The sequence below is a fragment of the Ovis aries genome, chromosome 13 (genome assembly GCF_016772045.2).
Source record: "Ovis aries strain OAR_USU_Benz2616 breed Rambouillet chromosome 13, ARS-UI_Ramb_v3.0, whole genome shotgun sequence".
In the NCBI taxonomy this organism is placed as follows: Eukaryota; Metazoa; Chordata; class Mammalia; order Artiodactyla; family Bovidae; genus Ovis; species Ovis aries.
Window position 1 is genome coordinate 17,394,489 of NC_056066.1, and position 14,977 is coordinate 17,409,465.

The 14,977-nt window shown below is 45.1% G+C and overlaps 1 protein-coding gene across 2 annotated transcripts in view; it reads right to left on the reverse strand.

The window, feature by feature from the left end:
* The window catches only part of APBB1IP (amyloid beta precursor protein binding family B member 1 interacting protein), a 78,992-nt gene extending 74,806 nt beyond the window's left edge, over positions 1-4,186 (reverse strand). The window contains exons 1-2 of one of the 2 annotated variants that reach the window (XM_042230458.2): positions 3,940-4,186; positions 3,494-3,610 (exon numbers count right to left, since the gene is read on the reverse strand). The gene's annotated coding sequence lies outside the window, so the exon portion shown is untranslated. Of the gene's footprint in view, positions 1-3,493; positions 3,624-3,939 lie in introns of those variants that run through there. The other variant, XM_027976552.2, reaches the window with a different exon arrangement.
* Between the last annotated feature and the right edge of the window lie 10,791 nt (positions 4,187-14,977).

Below are 14,977 nucleotides of genomic sequence, written 5' to 3' on the forward strand. Positions count from 1 at the left end.
TTCAAAGGTCAGCTCTGCTTCTCACTCCCTGGGTAAGCTTCTTAACCTCTCTGCACTTTCATTTCCTCAACGATAAAGGGTTAATAGTGGTATAAGCCCACGTGCGTGCGTTCAGGTACGCTAAGTTGCTTCAGTCATGTCCAGCTCTTTGCGACCCTATGGACCATAGCCCGCCAGGCTCCTCTGTCCATGCGATTCTCCAGGCAAGAATACTGGAGTGGGTTGCCATGCCCTCCTCCAGAGATCTTCCTGACCCAGAGACAGAACCCAAGCCTCATTATGCTTCCTGCACTGGCAGGTGCGAAACAGGACCACTGGGGAAGCCCCATAAACCCAGCATGTGAAGCTTACTGAAACAACACACTCAAGTTAGTTAACACAGTTGTACAAAATATAAGCTAAATAAATATAATAACTGTTTATGATGACCATTTGGTGATAAGGAGGAAATTGAGTTGACAGAGAAGAAAGACTACCTCTTATAATATGATTCTTAGTGATTCAAGTGCATAGATGATGTTTAGAAAATGTCTGGAAATGGAGTCAAGAATTCAAGCTTTATTCCAGGAGCTGAGAAGGTGTGGTGTCTTGGGGCGATGCTATAGATCTGCCTGCTCAAGCGTCAGGGTTGGTAGGGGGCCAGCTGGGTCTCAGGGCTCAGACGGATTGATGGTACCACCCAGAAGTGGAACTAATATTGCTGGACATTTAGTAAATGTTATTTGAGTCCCAACTATGGTGCAAGGAATATGGCTAGGTGATGAGGATGCAGCGCGATTGTAAATGTTTTGGTGTGATAGACTACGGCACGCAATTTATTAAAAGCTTCTGCACGACTAAGAGGTATTGAGTATAAAAATAATTAACATTGAAGAGGGTTAGAAGTAAATGAAAATGTTTGTGAAAGTGGGATGGTTTAAAGAAACTGAATGTGGTCTATTAAATATAGGCATTTTTGGCGATGCATTTTTAAAAGGCTTTTTATGTGAACCATTTTTAAAGTATTGAATTTGTTACAATTTGTTACTGCTTCTGTCTTATGTTTTGGTTTTTTGGCTGCGAGGCATGTGGGATCTTAGCTACCTGACCAGGAATGGAACTGGTATGCCTTGCATTGGAAAGGAAAGTCTTAATCATTGGACCACTTAATCAAGTCCTGGCAATGCATTTTATGAGCAGTTCACTCTAATAGTAATATGAAGATTATCTAGAACTTTTAATTTGTTATTGAAAAAAGTAAAAAAAAAATAGAGGGGATTGGTATACATTCTCAGGATATAAAAATACAAAAGATTTAATAGACACTACAAAATTTAGTGTTAAGTGTTAGTTGCTCGATCATGTCCAACTCTTTGAAACCCCATGGACTGTAGCCTGCCAGGCTCCTCTGTTCATGAAATTTTCCAGGCAAGAATACTGGAGTGGGTTGCCATTCCCTTCGCCAGAGGATCTTCCGAACACGGATCAGATGTGGGTCTCCTGCACTACAGGCAGATTTTTTACCATCTGAGCCACCAAGGAACAAAACCTAGTAAGCAGTGCTTAAGATTTAAAGAAACTGAGTCATAAACTAATCCATATTACAAAGTTATTTTTCCTGAGAATTAACACTTGAAAAAATTTGAAATTGATTATATAGACCTAACCAAGCTTGGGCTCATCAATTTCCTATTGAAATTTTTCAATAGAATGGAAATGCGCCTTCTTACATGTAGACCAGAAATTCACTGTTTCTTGTGGAACTTCTCAGAAACAAAAGCCCTCAAAATATATGACTCTTAACAACATCTGTTATCATCATTTTCTCCATTCTTTTTTGTTAGTGATCAGCCATTCTTTGTCAGCATTCAAGACAGGGCAGATTCAAAGAATTCTGGAAACTCCTCAATTGCTATTTTAATGGTAGATATCAGGTAGGCCAATAATCTTTACTGATAAGGTTAGAGAGATCAAAGCAACTTAATTAACATCATTTTTTCTCTAGTTAAAGACAGGTCTCTAGTTAAAAGAACCCAAGTTTCCCAAATATCTGGGAAAGATATAAATATCAGTAATAATGTGAAAATATGACTAAGAATCAGAAAGAAAGTGAAGTTGCTCAGTCGTGTCCGACTCTGCGACCCCATGGACCGTAGCCTGCCAGGCTCCTCTGTCCATGGGATTCTCCAGGCAAGAATACTGGAGTGGGTTGCCATTTTCTTCTCCAGGGGATCTTCCCAACCCAGAGAATGAACCTGGGTCTCCCGCCTTGCATGCAGACTCTTTACCATCTGATTCCCTGGTGGCTCAGAATCTGAAGATGACATTAAATTTCTTAGACCTTTCACAACACGTTGAGCAGACAGGAAACACCACCATGAAGACATTACAGAAATTTCCTAGTAGATTCTCTGTTAATTTTGCTAGCCAGTGTTACTGTAAGGCTGCCCATGGGCTGCCCCAGTATTTCAGTATTTGGGCCAGAGAGAAAATTGACCCAAAGGTTTAATCAAAGAGACAAAAGGCCTGGAAACCTCCATTCGGACGCCTAGACTTGAAAGTCAGTAGTAGTTAGTACTCTTGCCTTTGTTTAAACCACATTATACCTGAGCACTAATAAACCCCTGAGCTGCTTCTGTATGTTATTTTTGCTGATACTCCATTTCTTTCTATAACAATTGCATTTAAAGTTATTTTTGAACCGCTCTGCAGTGAGTGGCACCAGGAACAAACACATTTAGCCTTCCACAACGGTCTGAACGATAAGAAGCACCTTCCCTGAAGGAAGATAAGGGGTGCACTTGGATGAGGTGTTCTGGGGGACCCCCTGCCCAGAGATCCTCCTGGATATAACGACATCCTGGTTAATTTGCCTCGTGCTTCTAAAAGGGCACTCTGGATATTCATTCCAAGCGAAATTACACCTGTGCCTGGTGTTCAGCTCGTTTCTCCCTGCTATTTTAAAGCGAAAAGGACAATAATTCGGAAGCAAAGTTATTTTTAAAAAGAAGAAACCGCCGTCTGAAAGTTTTCAGGGAAAGAAACACTAACGCGACAGACTTGTGCCCGTCACTCTCAAATTCTCACACGACCTGCACTCAATGCACGGGGCCCGGAAATACCCCTGGAAATGCCCCCTGAAATGCCACCTGAAATGCCCCCTGGAAGCCCTTCAGCGCCGGTCAGGCTGGGCTCCTGGACCCACTGGACAGACGAGGGTGCACCGGTTCCCTGTCTGACTTTGGAGCAATTTTCTGGGCAGGAAATCGGTCAAATCTGACGAAACCCAACTGGGGGAAGGCGAACCCCAGCCCCAAACCCCGCGGAGCTGGGTCAAGGGCAGGGGTCGGGGGAGGGGACCGCCCTCCAGGCCCCAGCGGAGCCGCGCGTCCACCGGGCCCAGCCTGGGGCAGGACCCCGGTCGGGAGACATCCCGGGGCGGGGAGTCGCGGGCCGGGGGCGGCCCGGGTGCCGCTCCCAGGGTCCCCGGGGCAGGCGGGCCGGCGCCACTTACCTCGACGGCTGCTCGGGGCGCGCAGGCACTCGGCGGAGACTCGTGCGCCGGGCAGCTTCGGGGCGGCGGCCGGGAGGCTTCGCGGAGCGGGGGCTGCAGCCCGGCTCGGGTCGGCGGCTGGGGAGGAAGTGGTGTCAGCCCGGGCCGGCCCTCGCGGCACGCAGACGTGGGGCGCTCGGCGCGCGGCTCCGCATCGAGGTGCGAGGAGGGCGCCTGGTGGGAAACACACCCACGGACGCGGATACAGACGCCTGAAGCCCCGGGGCTGCTTTTTCCGACTCGAAGGCTCGGTGCCTCCGCGCATCTCACCCCTCCCCCTCCCCACCTCCCCCGGCTCACCTCCCCCTTCCTCCTTCCCCTTCCTCCTCCTCTCCCCTCCTCCCCAAAGAAGACCACAGCTTGCGTTGCAGGGGGGAAAGGTGCGCCTTCCTCTCACCCTCCCCTACCTGCGTCGCGGGCCCTCCGCTCTCGGAGGCGCCCTCTGGATTGTCGCCTCGGGGTATCTACCACCGGCCGAGGGATTGGGGCCCAAACGGCGGTTCCACCAAAGCCCCAGAAGCCGGTTTCTTTTGCAGCTGGGTTCGTAAGTGTCGACTTAGCCCTTTTGGGCCTTCCTCTTTTGGGGCCAGTTGTGCAAGGCCCTGCTTGCAGGCCGCGCGCCGCCGGCGGTTGGGCGGTCACCGTGGTAGAGCTGGGGCGAGGAAGGGTGTGCTCCGCAGGGGCAGTGTCTTGATTATCGAGTTGGCAATCCCCTAAAGACTAATGACACTCAGTTGGCAGGCGAGACTGGGGCCTCTCCCATATAGCTGGTGGAAATCCAAAATAGCCAAAACCTTGTGCACGGGGATTCGGTCACAGAGATTTAACTTACCTCTGCAGTGAGCGATCTAAGATCTAATGTAACACATACTAAGAATGGGTTACAGAGATACAGTGATGCGCACGGGCCAAGCCACTCTTGGCCGCAGGATTTGTAATCACAAAGGACTAACTGGGAAGAACCCGGTGACTTTTGAAAGTAGAATCTCCAGAGGGAAAGTGGGCGAAATCTGAAAACACAGCAGTTAAAGCCAGATTTGGAAATGTGGTTGAAGTCACCTCCTCTGTCGTTCTACAGCTGGATCTGTGGGGAAGGTGGTGGAGACCTGATGGCATAAATTGGACCCATAAATTCATTAGGCAATTTCAGATAGTTCAGCCATCGAATACTTAAGGAGAAACTGTTTACCACTTACCCTTCTAAGAACAAGCAAAACAGTAGTGATGAGAATAATTCCTGCTCTCATGGAAGGTACATTTTAGTTGGGAGAAAACAGACAATATACAAATTAATATTTAACATGTCAAGTAATGTCAGCATTTTGACAGCAATTAAAAGGTGAGGAATAGAGTGATGGGAGTGGGGATGGAGGTGCTGTATTAATTAGTGTCATCAAGGAAGATCTAGCTAAGTGACACTTTTCAGTTCAGTTTAGTCGCTCAGTCGTGTCTGACTCTTTGCAACCCCATGAATCGCAGTACGCCAGGCCTCCCTGTCCATCACCAACTCCTGGAGTTCACTCAGACTCATGTCCATAGAGTCAGTGATGCCATCCAGCCATCTCATCCTTGGTTGTCCCCTTCTCCTCCTGCCCCCAAACCCTCCCACCATCAGAGTCTTTTCCAGTGAGTCAACTCTTCTCTTGAGGTGGCCAAAGTACTGGAGTTTCAGCTTTAGCATCATTCCTTCCAAAGAACTCCCGGGGCTGATCTCCTTCAGAATGGACTGGTTGGATCTCCTTGCAGTCCAAAGGACTCTCAAGAGTCTTCTCCAACACCACAGTTCAAAAGCATCAATTCTTCGGCGCTCACAGTCCAACTCTCACATCCATACATTACCACAGGGAAAACCATAGCCTTGACTAGGTGGACCTTAGTCGGCAAAGTAATGTCTCTGCTTTTGAATATACTGTCTAGGTTGGTCATAACTTTTCTTCCAAGGAGTAAGCGTCTTTTAATTTCATGGCTGCAGTCACCATCTGCAGTGATTTTGGAGCCCTAAAAAATAAAGTCTGACACTGTTTCCACTGTTTCCCCATCTATTTCCCATGAAGTGATGGGACCAGATGCCATGATCTTCGTTTTCTGAATGTTGAGCTTCAAGCCAACTTTTTCGCTCTCCTCTTTCACTTTCATCAAGAGGCTTTTTAGTTCCTCTTCACTTTCTGCCATAAGGGTGGTGTCATCTGCATATCTGAGGTTATTGATATTTCTCCTGGCAATCTTGATTCCAGCTTGTGTTTCTTCCAGTCCAGCGTTTCTCATGATGTATTCTGCATAGAAGTTGAATAAGCAGGGTGACAATTTTCGTATTTGGAAACAGTCTGTTGTTCCACGTCCAGTTCTAACTGTTGCTTCCTGACCTGCATATAGGTTTCTCAAGAGGCAGGTCAGGTGGTCTGTATTCCAATCTCTTTCAGAATTTTCCACAGTTGATTGTGATCCACACAGTCAAAGGCTTTGGCATAGTCAAGAAAGCAGAAAGAGATGTTTTTCTGGAACTCTCTTGCTTTTTCCTTGATCCAGCGGATGTTGGCAATTTGATCTCTGGTTTCTCTGCCTTTTCTAAAACCAGCTTGACCATCTGGAAGTTCACGGTTCACATATTGCTGAAGCCTGGCTTGGAGAATTCTGAACATTACTTTACTAGCATGTGAGGTGAGTGCAATTGTGTGGTAGTTTGAGCATTCTTTGGCATTGCCTTTCTTTGGGATTGGAATGAAAACAGACCTTTTCCAGTCCTGTGGCCACTGCTGAGTTTTCCAAATTTTCTGGCATATTGAGTGCAGCACTTTCACAGCATCATCTTTCAGGATTTGAAAGAGCTCAACTGGAATTCCATCACCTCCACTAGCTTTGTTCGTAGTGATGCTTTCTAAGGCCCACTTGACTTCACATTCCAGAATGTCTGGCTCTAGATGAGTGATCACACCATCGTGATTATCTTGGTTGTGAAGATCTTTTTTGTACAGTTCTTCTGTGAATTCTTGCCACCTCTTCTTAATATCTTCTGCTTCTGTTAGGTCCATACCATTTCTGTCCTATATCGAGCCCATCTTTGCATGAAATGTTCCCTTGGTATCTCTAATTTTCTTGAAGAGATCTCTAGTCTTTCCCATTCTGTTGTTTTCCTCTATTTCTTTGCATTGATCCCTGAGGAAGGCTTTTTCTCTTTTTGCTATTCTTTGGAACTCTGCATTCAGATGCTTATATCTTTCCTTTTCTCCTTTGCTTTTGGCCTCTCTTCTTCTCACAGCGATTTGTAAGGCCTCCCCAGACAGCCATTTTGCTTGTTGGCATTTCTTTTCCATGGGGATGGTCTTGATCCCTGTCTCCTGTACAGTGTCACAAACCTCATTCCATAGTTCATCAGGCATTCTATCAGATCTAAGCCCTTAAATCTATTTCTCACTTCCACTGTATAACCATAAGGGATATGATTTAGGTCATACCTGAATGGTCTAGCAGTTTTCCCTACTTTCTTCTATTTAAGTCTGAATTTGGTAATAAGGAGCTCATGATCTGAGCCACAGTCAGCTCCTGGTCTTGTTTTTGTTGACAGTATAGAGCTTCTCCATCTTTGGCTGCAAAGAATATAATCAATCTGATTTCAGTGTTGACCATCTGGTGATGTCCATGTGTAGAGTCTTCTCTTGTGTTGTTGGAAGAGGGTGTTTGCTATGACCAGTGCATTTTCTTGGCAAAACTCTATTAGTCTTTGCCCTGCTTCATTCCGCATTCCAAGGCCAAATTTGTCTGTTACTCCAGGTGTTTCTTGACTTCCTACCTTTGCATTCCAGCCCTCTATAATGGAAACGACATCTTTTTTAGGTGTTAGTTCTAAAGGTCTTGTAGGTCTTCATAGAACCATTCAACTTCAGCTCTTCAGCGTTACTGGTTGGGGCATAGATTTGGATTACTGTGATATTGAATGGTTTGCCTTGGAAACGAACAGAGAGCATTCTGTCATTTTTCAGATTGCATCCAAGTACTGCATTTTGGACTCTTTTGTTGACCATGATGGCTACTCCATTTCTTCTGAGGGATTCCTGCCCACAGTAGTAGATACAATGGTCACCTGAGTTAAATTCACCCATTCCAGTCCATTTTAGTTCACTGATTCCTAGAATGTTGACATTCACTCTGGCCATCTCTTGTTTGACCACTTCCAATTTGCCTTGATTCATGGACCTGACATTCCAGGCTCCTATGCAATATTGCTCTTTACTGCTTTGGACCTTGCTTCTATCACCAGTCACATCCACAACTGGGTATTGTTTTTGCTTTGGCTCCATCCCTTCATTCATTCTGGAGTTATTTCTCCACTGATCTCCAGTAGCATATTGGGCACCTACTGACCTGGGGAGTTCCTCTTTCAGTATCCTATCATTTTGCCTTTTCATACTGTTCATGGGGTTCTCAAGGCAAGAATACTGAAGTGGTTTGCCATTCCCTTCTCCAGTGAACCACATTCTGTCAGACCTCTCCACTATGACCCACCTGTCTTGGGTTGCCCGGCAGGCATGGCTTAGATTCATTGAGTTTGACAAGGCTGTGGTCCTAGTGTGATTAGATTGACTAGTTTTCTGTGAGTATGGTTTCAGAGTGTCTACCCTCTGATGCCCTCTTGCAACACCTACCATCTTACTTGGGTTTCTCTTACCTTGGATGAGGAGTATCTCCTCACTGCCGCCCTTCCTGACTTTCAACGAGGGATAGCTGCTCTAGGCCCTCCTGCGCCAGCGCAGCCACCGCTCCTTGGACGTGGGGTGGCTCCTCCCAGCCACCGCCCCTGGCCTCGGACGCGGGCTAACTCCTCTTGTCCGCCGCCCTTCGGGCATGGGGTCCTTCCGGCTTCTGCCCCTGACCTCCGACGTGGGGTACCTCCTTTCCACCGCGCTGAGCGCGCGCCGGGGGCACCTAAATGGATGAGAGAGCAGTTCAGGTGGATTTTTGGATGAGAATATTCCAACCAAAAAAGAAGCACATTCAAAGGCCTTGGGTTAGGAGGGCACTCAAGATGTTAGAAAAACAGCAAGGAAGGGACTGTTCTGGCCTAGTAGGGGTCTTGCTCTGAGTGAGGGGCAGCCAGTGGGAAGTTCTGAACTGTGTAAAGAGGTGGAGCCGAGCACCAGAGTGACTTTCATGGCAAAAGAAGTTAAGGAACACCTCTGCAAAATAATGGAAAGGGGCAGCCATTCAGAGATATGGAAAAGCATTCATAGTGAAGAAAGAGCAAGAAAAGGTCTTGAGGTAGGAACAGAGAAGGTTAAAAAGGCAAGGTAACTAGAATACGGCGAAAGAGTTGGGCAGTGGTAAAGGCTGGGGACAGAAAGGTAGGCAGGCGCCAGACCAAGTGGGGCTGGGAGTCAGCCTTGAGGACTTTGGGTTTTATTCTAATTGTAGCGGGGAGATACTGGAAGGTGTTTAGCAAGTGCTTTGATTTCTGCCTTGTGCCATTGTGCTGGCCCGTGATCGGAAGATCAGTCAGATGGGACAAGAGGAAAAGCTGTTAAGAGAACATTTAGGAGGCTATGGGGACCATCCAGATGAAGGATGATGGTAGCTTTGATCAGGATTTGAACAGTGGGGATGATGAGAAGAGTTGGATCCAAGATACAGTATGAAACCAGAACCTGCAGCATTGCTGATGGGCTGGGTTGGGGGTGGGAGAGGGGCAGAAGGGATTAGAAATTAAGTGTAAGCCAGTGAGACTGGCATCCTGGGAGCGCTGGTACAAGGCAGGGCTACTGAAGAAAGATCAGTAGGGACAAGCTGGGTTAGGACCATGGGGACCATGTCCAGGCTTGTTTTCTCATCCATGAGATTGTGTGAAATAATATCTGAAGCCTCTATTTTCTTTTCAAAGTAAAAGAAGAAGTAGGGTCATCTGCTGGGGGAGGGGGTTGATAGGAGGTTAGCAGGTCATAGATTTAGGGAGCCGGCGAAAGTTTAACAAGGGCATTGCAAAGAATGGGAGAGTGAGTTGCTTAGAAGAATATAATGGGAATTCCAGGCAGCCTGAGAGTCTGACATTGGTGATGGTGGCAGAAGCAGTCTGCTCATTCCTGTGGCCCCCCGGCAGAGCTGGTTACCTCGGTTTGGAGAACATTTAGCTGTAATGGGAGTGGCCAAACCAAGCCAGCTGGAAGGATGGGTCATTGTGGTCAGAAGGGAGGCAGTTTGAAGTCTGCTTGTGGAGGCACTGAGATTATGGATGCTGACAATATCCAGGGTGTGACCAAGGGCCTGGGTGTCTGAAATGGTCAAGGAAGTAAGATGCCAAACAGTAGCAAAGTGTTAAGTCACCCAGGGTTAGGGTGGTCACATAGAACTGTTGAGACACTTTTGAGGGGACCAGAGTGCCAACTGGATGAGAAATCAGGAAACAGGTGTAATGCATGACTCTTCTGGACAAACAGAATGATGACAAGATTTAAGGTCATCTTAATTGAAGATTGGGAGTCAAGTGTCAGGGTTCTGAGAGAGCAGGAGTGACTGGAATTCAGGGAGATGGCAGTTCTGAAGAGGTAAACGGAATAGTTTACCCAAATGGCATAAGCCTCAAAAGAAACATGTGTTTGCTTTTTGTATTATTTTAAATAAAAAGTTGAGCCACTAGAATGTCTGCAATGGGAAGCACAGAGAACAGCAAACTCACCCTCTGAGCTTAAGGTACCTGGAGTGTGAGAGAATAGACCACCTACCGTTGAGAAAGTTGCAGTGGAGAGTCTGCAAGGGCAGAGTTAAAGCCCCAATAGAGGAACACTCCAGAAATAGCTTCAGGACACAGGAGTGGCAGTGACTGAGTTTGGGAGATGGGGAAGAGAATGCCTGATGGAATTACAGGCAAGGAAGAACTGATGATCCTGGTATGATGGAGTGGAAGAAAATTCTCCAGGTGGCTTCCTGTTTGGGGAGGGCCTCCCTGGAATGTCTCTGCAGAGGGTGACTTGTGGATAGAGAAAGCAGGGGAACTAGGTTTCACTGAGCTGGATTTTCAGTTTCTTCCAACCTCACTCTTTGGGCACATCCACCAAGTCCAACTTGTGTTTTGGCTCATTTCCTCCCAGCTAAAGGGCACTTTCATCTTCTGGCAAGGGGTCTGGGTTGACCTGAGGTAAGAATCCTACTGCCTTTGTTTCCTCCAGTGGAGAGGGATTTTTTTTTTTCTTTTGGTTTAGCATTTTGTATAGTTTTGCCCATTTATTTTATTTGCCTTGCTCTTAATCATAAGGAATACTTGTTTCTGATATAAATGTCTAACTTTTATGCCCCCTTCAGCAGACTGTATTTTCCAAAGATGGCCACAACCATCTCTCTCTTTCCCCATGAAGAGGTGGAATCCATTTCTTTCCCTCCCCCTTGAATCCAGGCAGGCACTGTGACTGTTCTAACAGACAGAGGACAGCAGAAGTGGGGGTGGGCTTAGCCCTTCACTGGCTCTTTCAGCCAGCAGCAGGGTGAGGCCATGTGGAGAAACACAGAGGCATCAGGGATGAGGTGAAGGCACCCAGCCCCCTTAATTAAATAAAGCTGCAGGAGAGAGATCAGGGTGAAAAAACCACCCAGCTGAGTCCAATCAACCCACAGAGCCCTGAGAGATAATGGTAAACAGCTGTGTGAGCCTCTGACTTTCAGCTTGTTCACAGCCAGAGATGCTCAGGATATCATCTTGGGTATCTGCTTCTCCTTTTTCTGTCCTGGTAAAGGTGTACTTACAAATGGGTAGTAAAAAAAAAAATTCTGCTCATGATTTCTATTTTAACCATAACACCTATGTGTAATTAGGATGCTATTACTAGGGCTTCCCAGGTGGGGCTAGTAGTAAAACAAACAAACAAAAAAAAACAACCCACCTGCCAAAGCAGGAGATGTAAGTAACTCGGGTTTGATCCCTGGGTCAGGAAGATTCCTTGGAGGAGGGCATGGCAACCCACTCTAGTGTTCTTGCCTGGAGAATCCCATGGACGGAGGATGGGTTTTTTAAATAAAAATTTTAGTCTCACTGTGTGGCATATGGGACCTTAGTTTCCTTATCAGGCATCAAACTCATGCTCCCTGCAGTGGAGTCTTAATCCTTGGACTGCCAGGGAAGTCCGTATATGTTTTAAATATAATATATATCTTTCCTCTTGCTTGTTAGTAAAACCCTCCCTCTGCCTGACCACTTAGTCCTCTGACCTTTGTTCACCTTCAGCCAACCCTTTCCTGCTCCACACCCTGGTGCTAGTGAGTGGGAAGAAAACCAGAAGAGATAGAAGAATAACCCCAGGAGAAGGATGGGGAAGAAAACAATGCCCAAGAAAGCCTGGAAGAGAATTTTTGGTGGGGAGCTGAGAGCTAATTAGGGAGAAGGATGTTTGGGGACATTGCAGGGTAAGAGAGAGGCAGAAAGTGAGAAGAAAGGGAAGAAGAGGGGTTTAAGAATTGTAGGCTTGGTTTAAAATTAAATGTGGTTGTTGGTTTCTTTGCATTGACACTACACAGAGACTATGCCCATGGGATCCCAGTGTTCAGTTACTTAATAAGCATTACCATCTGTGAAATACTGAGATACACGCATACACTGTGCCTCCCTAGACCTTGTGACTCTGGAGCCGTTATCATTGCTACCTAACATCACTGATTTATAAGGAACAAATTCCATTCAGAGTGGCTCAGGCATAAAGGAGAAGTTCTTGGAGAAAAGCTCTGATGGCTCATTGAACTTGGGAAGTACAGCTGGGTCTCTTGAGGGACTACATTAAGAACCAGGGGACTACCAGGAAGGCTCTGAATCTCTTTTTTTCCAATTTTTAAAAATGTGGTAAAATATATATATATATCATAAAATTTATCATCTTAAATATTTTAAAGGGTATAGTTCAGTGGTATTAGACAGCATCACCAACTCAATGGACAGAAATTTGAGCAAACTCCAGGAGGTAGTGAAGGACAGAGGAGTCTGGTGGGCTGCTGTCTGTGGGGTCTCAGAGTCAGACATGACTTAGCAATTCAACAACAACAACAAAAATTAAATGCATTTATAATATTGTGGGACCATCGCCACCATTCATCTCCATTGCTTTTTTCATCTTGTAAAAACCAAAACTCTGTACCTGTTGAACACTAACTCCCTACCTCTAGCCCCCGGAAACCACCTTTCTGATTTCTCTATGATTCTGACTGTTTCATATAAGTAGAATCATACAGTGTTTGTCTTTTTGAAACTGGCTTATTTCACTTACATATTGTCCTTAAGCTCCATCCATGTGGTAGCGTAAATCAAAATTTCCTGCCTTTTTAAGGCTGAATAATATTCCATTCCTTGTGTATCCACATTTTGCTTATCTGTTCTTTTATCCATGGACACTTGGCTTACTTCTGCATCTTAGCTTTGGTGAATAAAGCTGCCTCAATATGGGTGTACAAATATGTCTTTGAACCCCTGCTTTTAATAAATTCGGGAATATACCCAGAGGTAGAATTGCTGGGTCATATCTATCTTTTATTTTTGAGGAGCTGATGTGCTGGAATCCACAGTGGCTGTACAATTTTACATTCCCGTGAGCAGTGCACAAGTGTTCCAACGTCTCCACACCCTCCCTCTTTCTAGCAGCTGGTAATAAGTGTGAGGCAGTAGGTACCTCATCGTAGCTGTAATGCACGACGTGATAATTCAGTACGTGAATATGCTGTGAAATGATCACCAGGGTAAGTCTGTTTAACAGCTGTCACCACACACAGACACACAGGTGCCTTTTTTTCCCCTTGTGATGAGAACTTTTAAGATCTACTGTATCAGTAACTTGCAAACAGAGAATCCAGTATTATTACCTGTAGTTGCTGCTCTATGCACTTTTTTTGCCTTCTCCATTTTTATTTGGCTTTGTTGTATTATTGTTGAGTTATGAGTTCTTTGTACATTATGAGAATATTAAATTTTTGTGATTAAGTTTTTAAAATTGAAATATAGTCAATTTACAATATTATATTAGTTTCAAGTGTAAAATATAAGTAGTTCAGTATTTTTATAGATTAGACACCATTTAGATTTATTATAAAATATTGGCTGTATTCCCTGTGCTGTACAATATACCAGGTAGCTTATTTGTTTTTTTTTTTTTAATTGAGGTATAGTTGATGAACAATAAGTTTCAGGTGTGACAGAAGTTTCACAATTTTTAAGTTTATACTCCATTTAAATTTACTGTAAAATATTGGCCATATCCCCTGTACTGTACAATATATCCTTGTAGCTTATTTATCTGTTCTGGTTTTTGTCACTTAATCCTCACCTCTATATTATCTCACTCTCTTCCCTCTCTCCAGTGGCAACCCTAGTTTGATCTCTATATCTGTGAGCCTTTTTCTGTTTTGTTAGATAATTTTACATTTTTAATATCCACTTTCTGCTCACTCAGTTGTTAACCCTGCTGCTGCTGCTGCTGCTGCTAAGTCGCTTCAGTCGTGTCTGACTCTGTGCGACCCCAGAGACGGCAGCCCAACAGGCTCCCCCGTCCCTGGGATTCTCCAGGCAAGAACCCACTGGAGTGGGTTGCCATTTCCTCCTCCAATGAATGAAAGTGAAAAGTGAAAGTGAAGTCGTTCAGTCGTGTCCAACTCCTAGCAACCCCATGGACTGCAGCCTACCAGGCTCCTCCGTGCATGGGATTTGCCAGGCAAGAGTACTACTGGAGTGGGGTGCCATTGCCTTCTCTGTGTTAACCCTAGCAAAACCTAAACAAAAACCACCTGGTCTTCCACACCATTTCTTTTCACACAGTAATGGCAAATGGCAACATCCAGCAGTCAGCTTTTGTATGAAAGACCAAACCTGGTGAAAAGTGGTTTAGGGCTGTCAAAGTAAAATGTGTGAAAATGCAAGCTATAAAACCAATATTTAAAGTCTTTCCTCTGTATGTTTCATCCAGTTTGATTGCCACACCTGGGTGTAAATGAGAACCACGAGCGGAACCCTGAAAAATACTTATGCCTTAACCAAAATTTTAAAAAACTTCATATCAAAACTGTTGCACTGACTAAAACCATATGAGGCACTACTACATACTTATCCTAGCATGGCTAAAATTAAAAAGATTGATTATAGTAAGTGTTGGCAAGGGTGTGGAGGAAGTGGAACTCAGATACTGCTTGTGGGGATGGAAATGGGACAGCTTTGGAGAGTGGCTTAGCAGGTGATTAAAAAGTTAAACACATACTTACTGCATGACCTGGCTAGTCTACTCCTAGGTAGAGAGATTAAAGCATATGTCCACACAAAGACTTGTACACAAATACTCATAGCAGCTTTATTTGTTATAGTCCCAAGTTGGAGACAACCCAACTGTCCAGCATAGGAGAATGGATTAAAAAAAATAGTGTTAAAAAAATCATACTGCAGAATATTATTCAGCCATAAAATAGAACAAACTTCTGATACAACAGTGTGGATGAATCCCA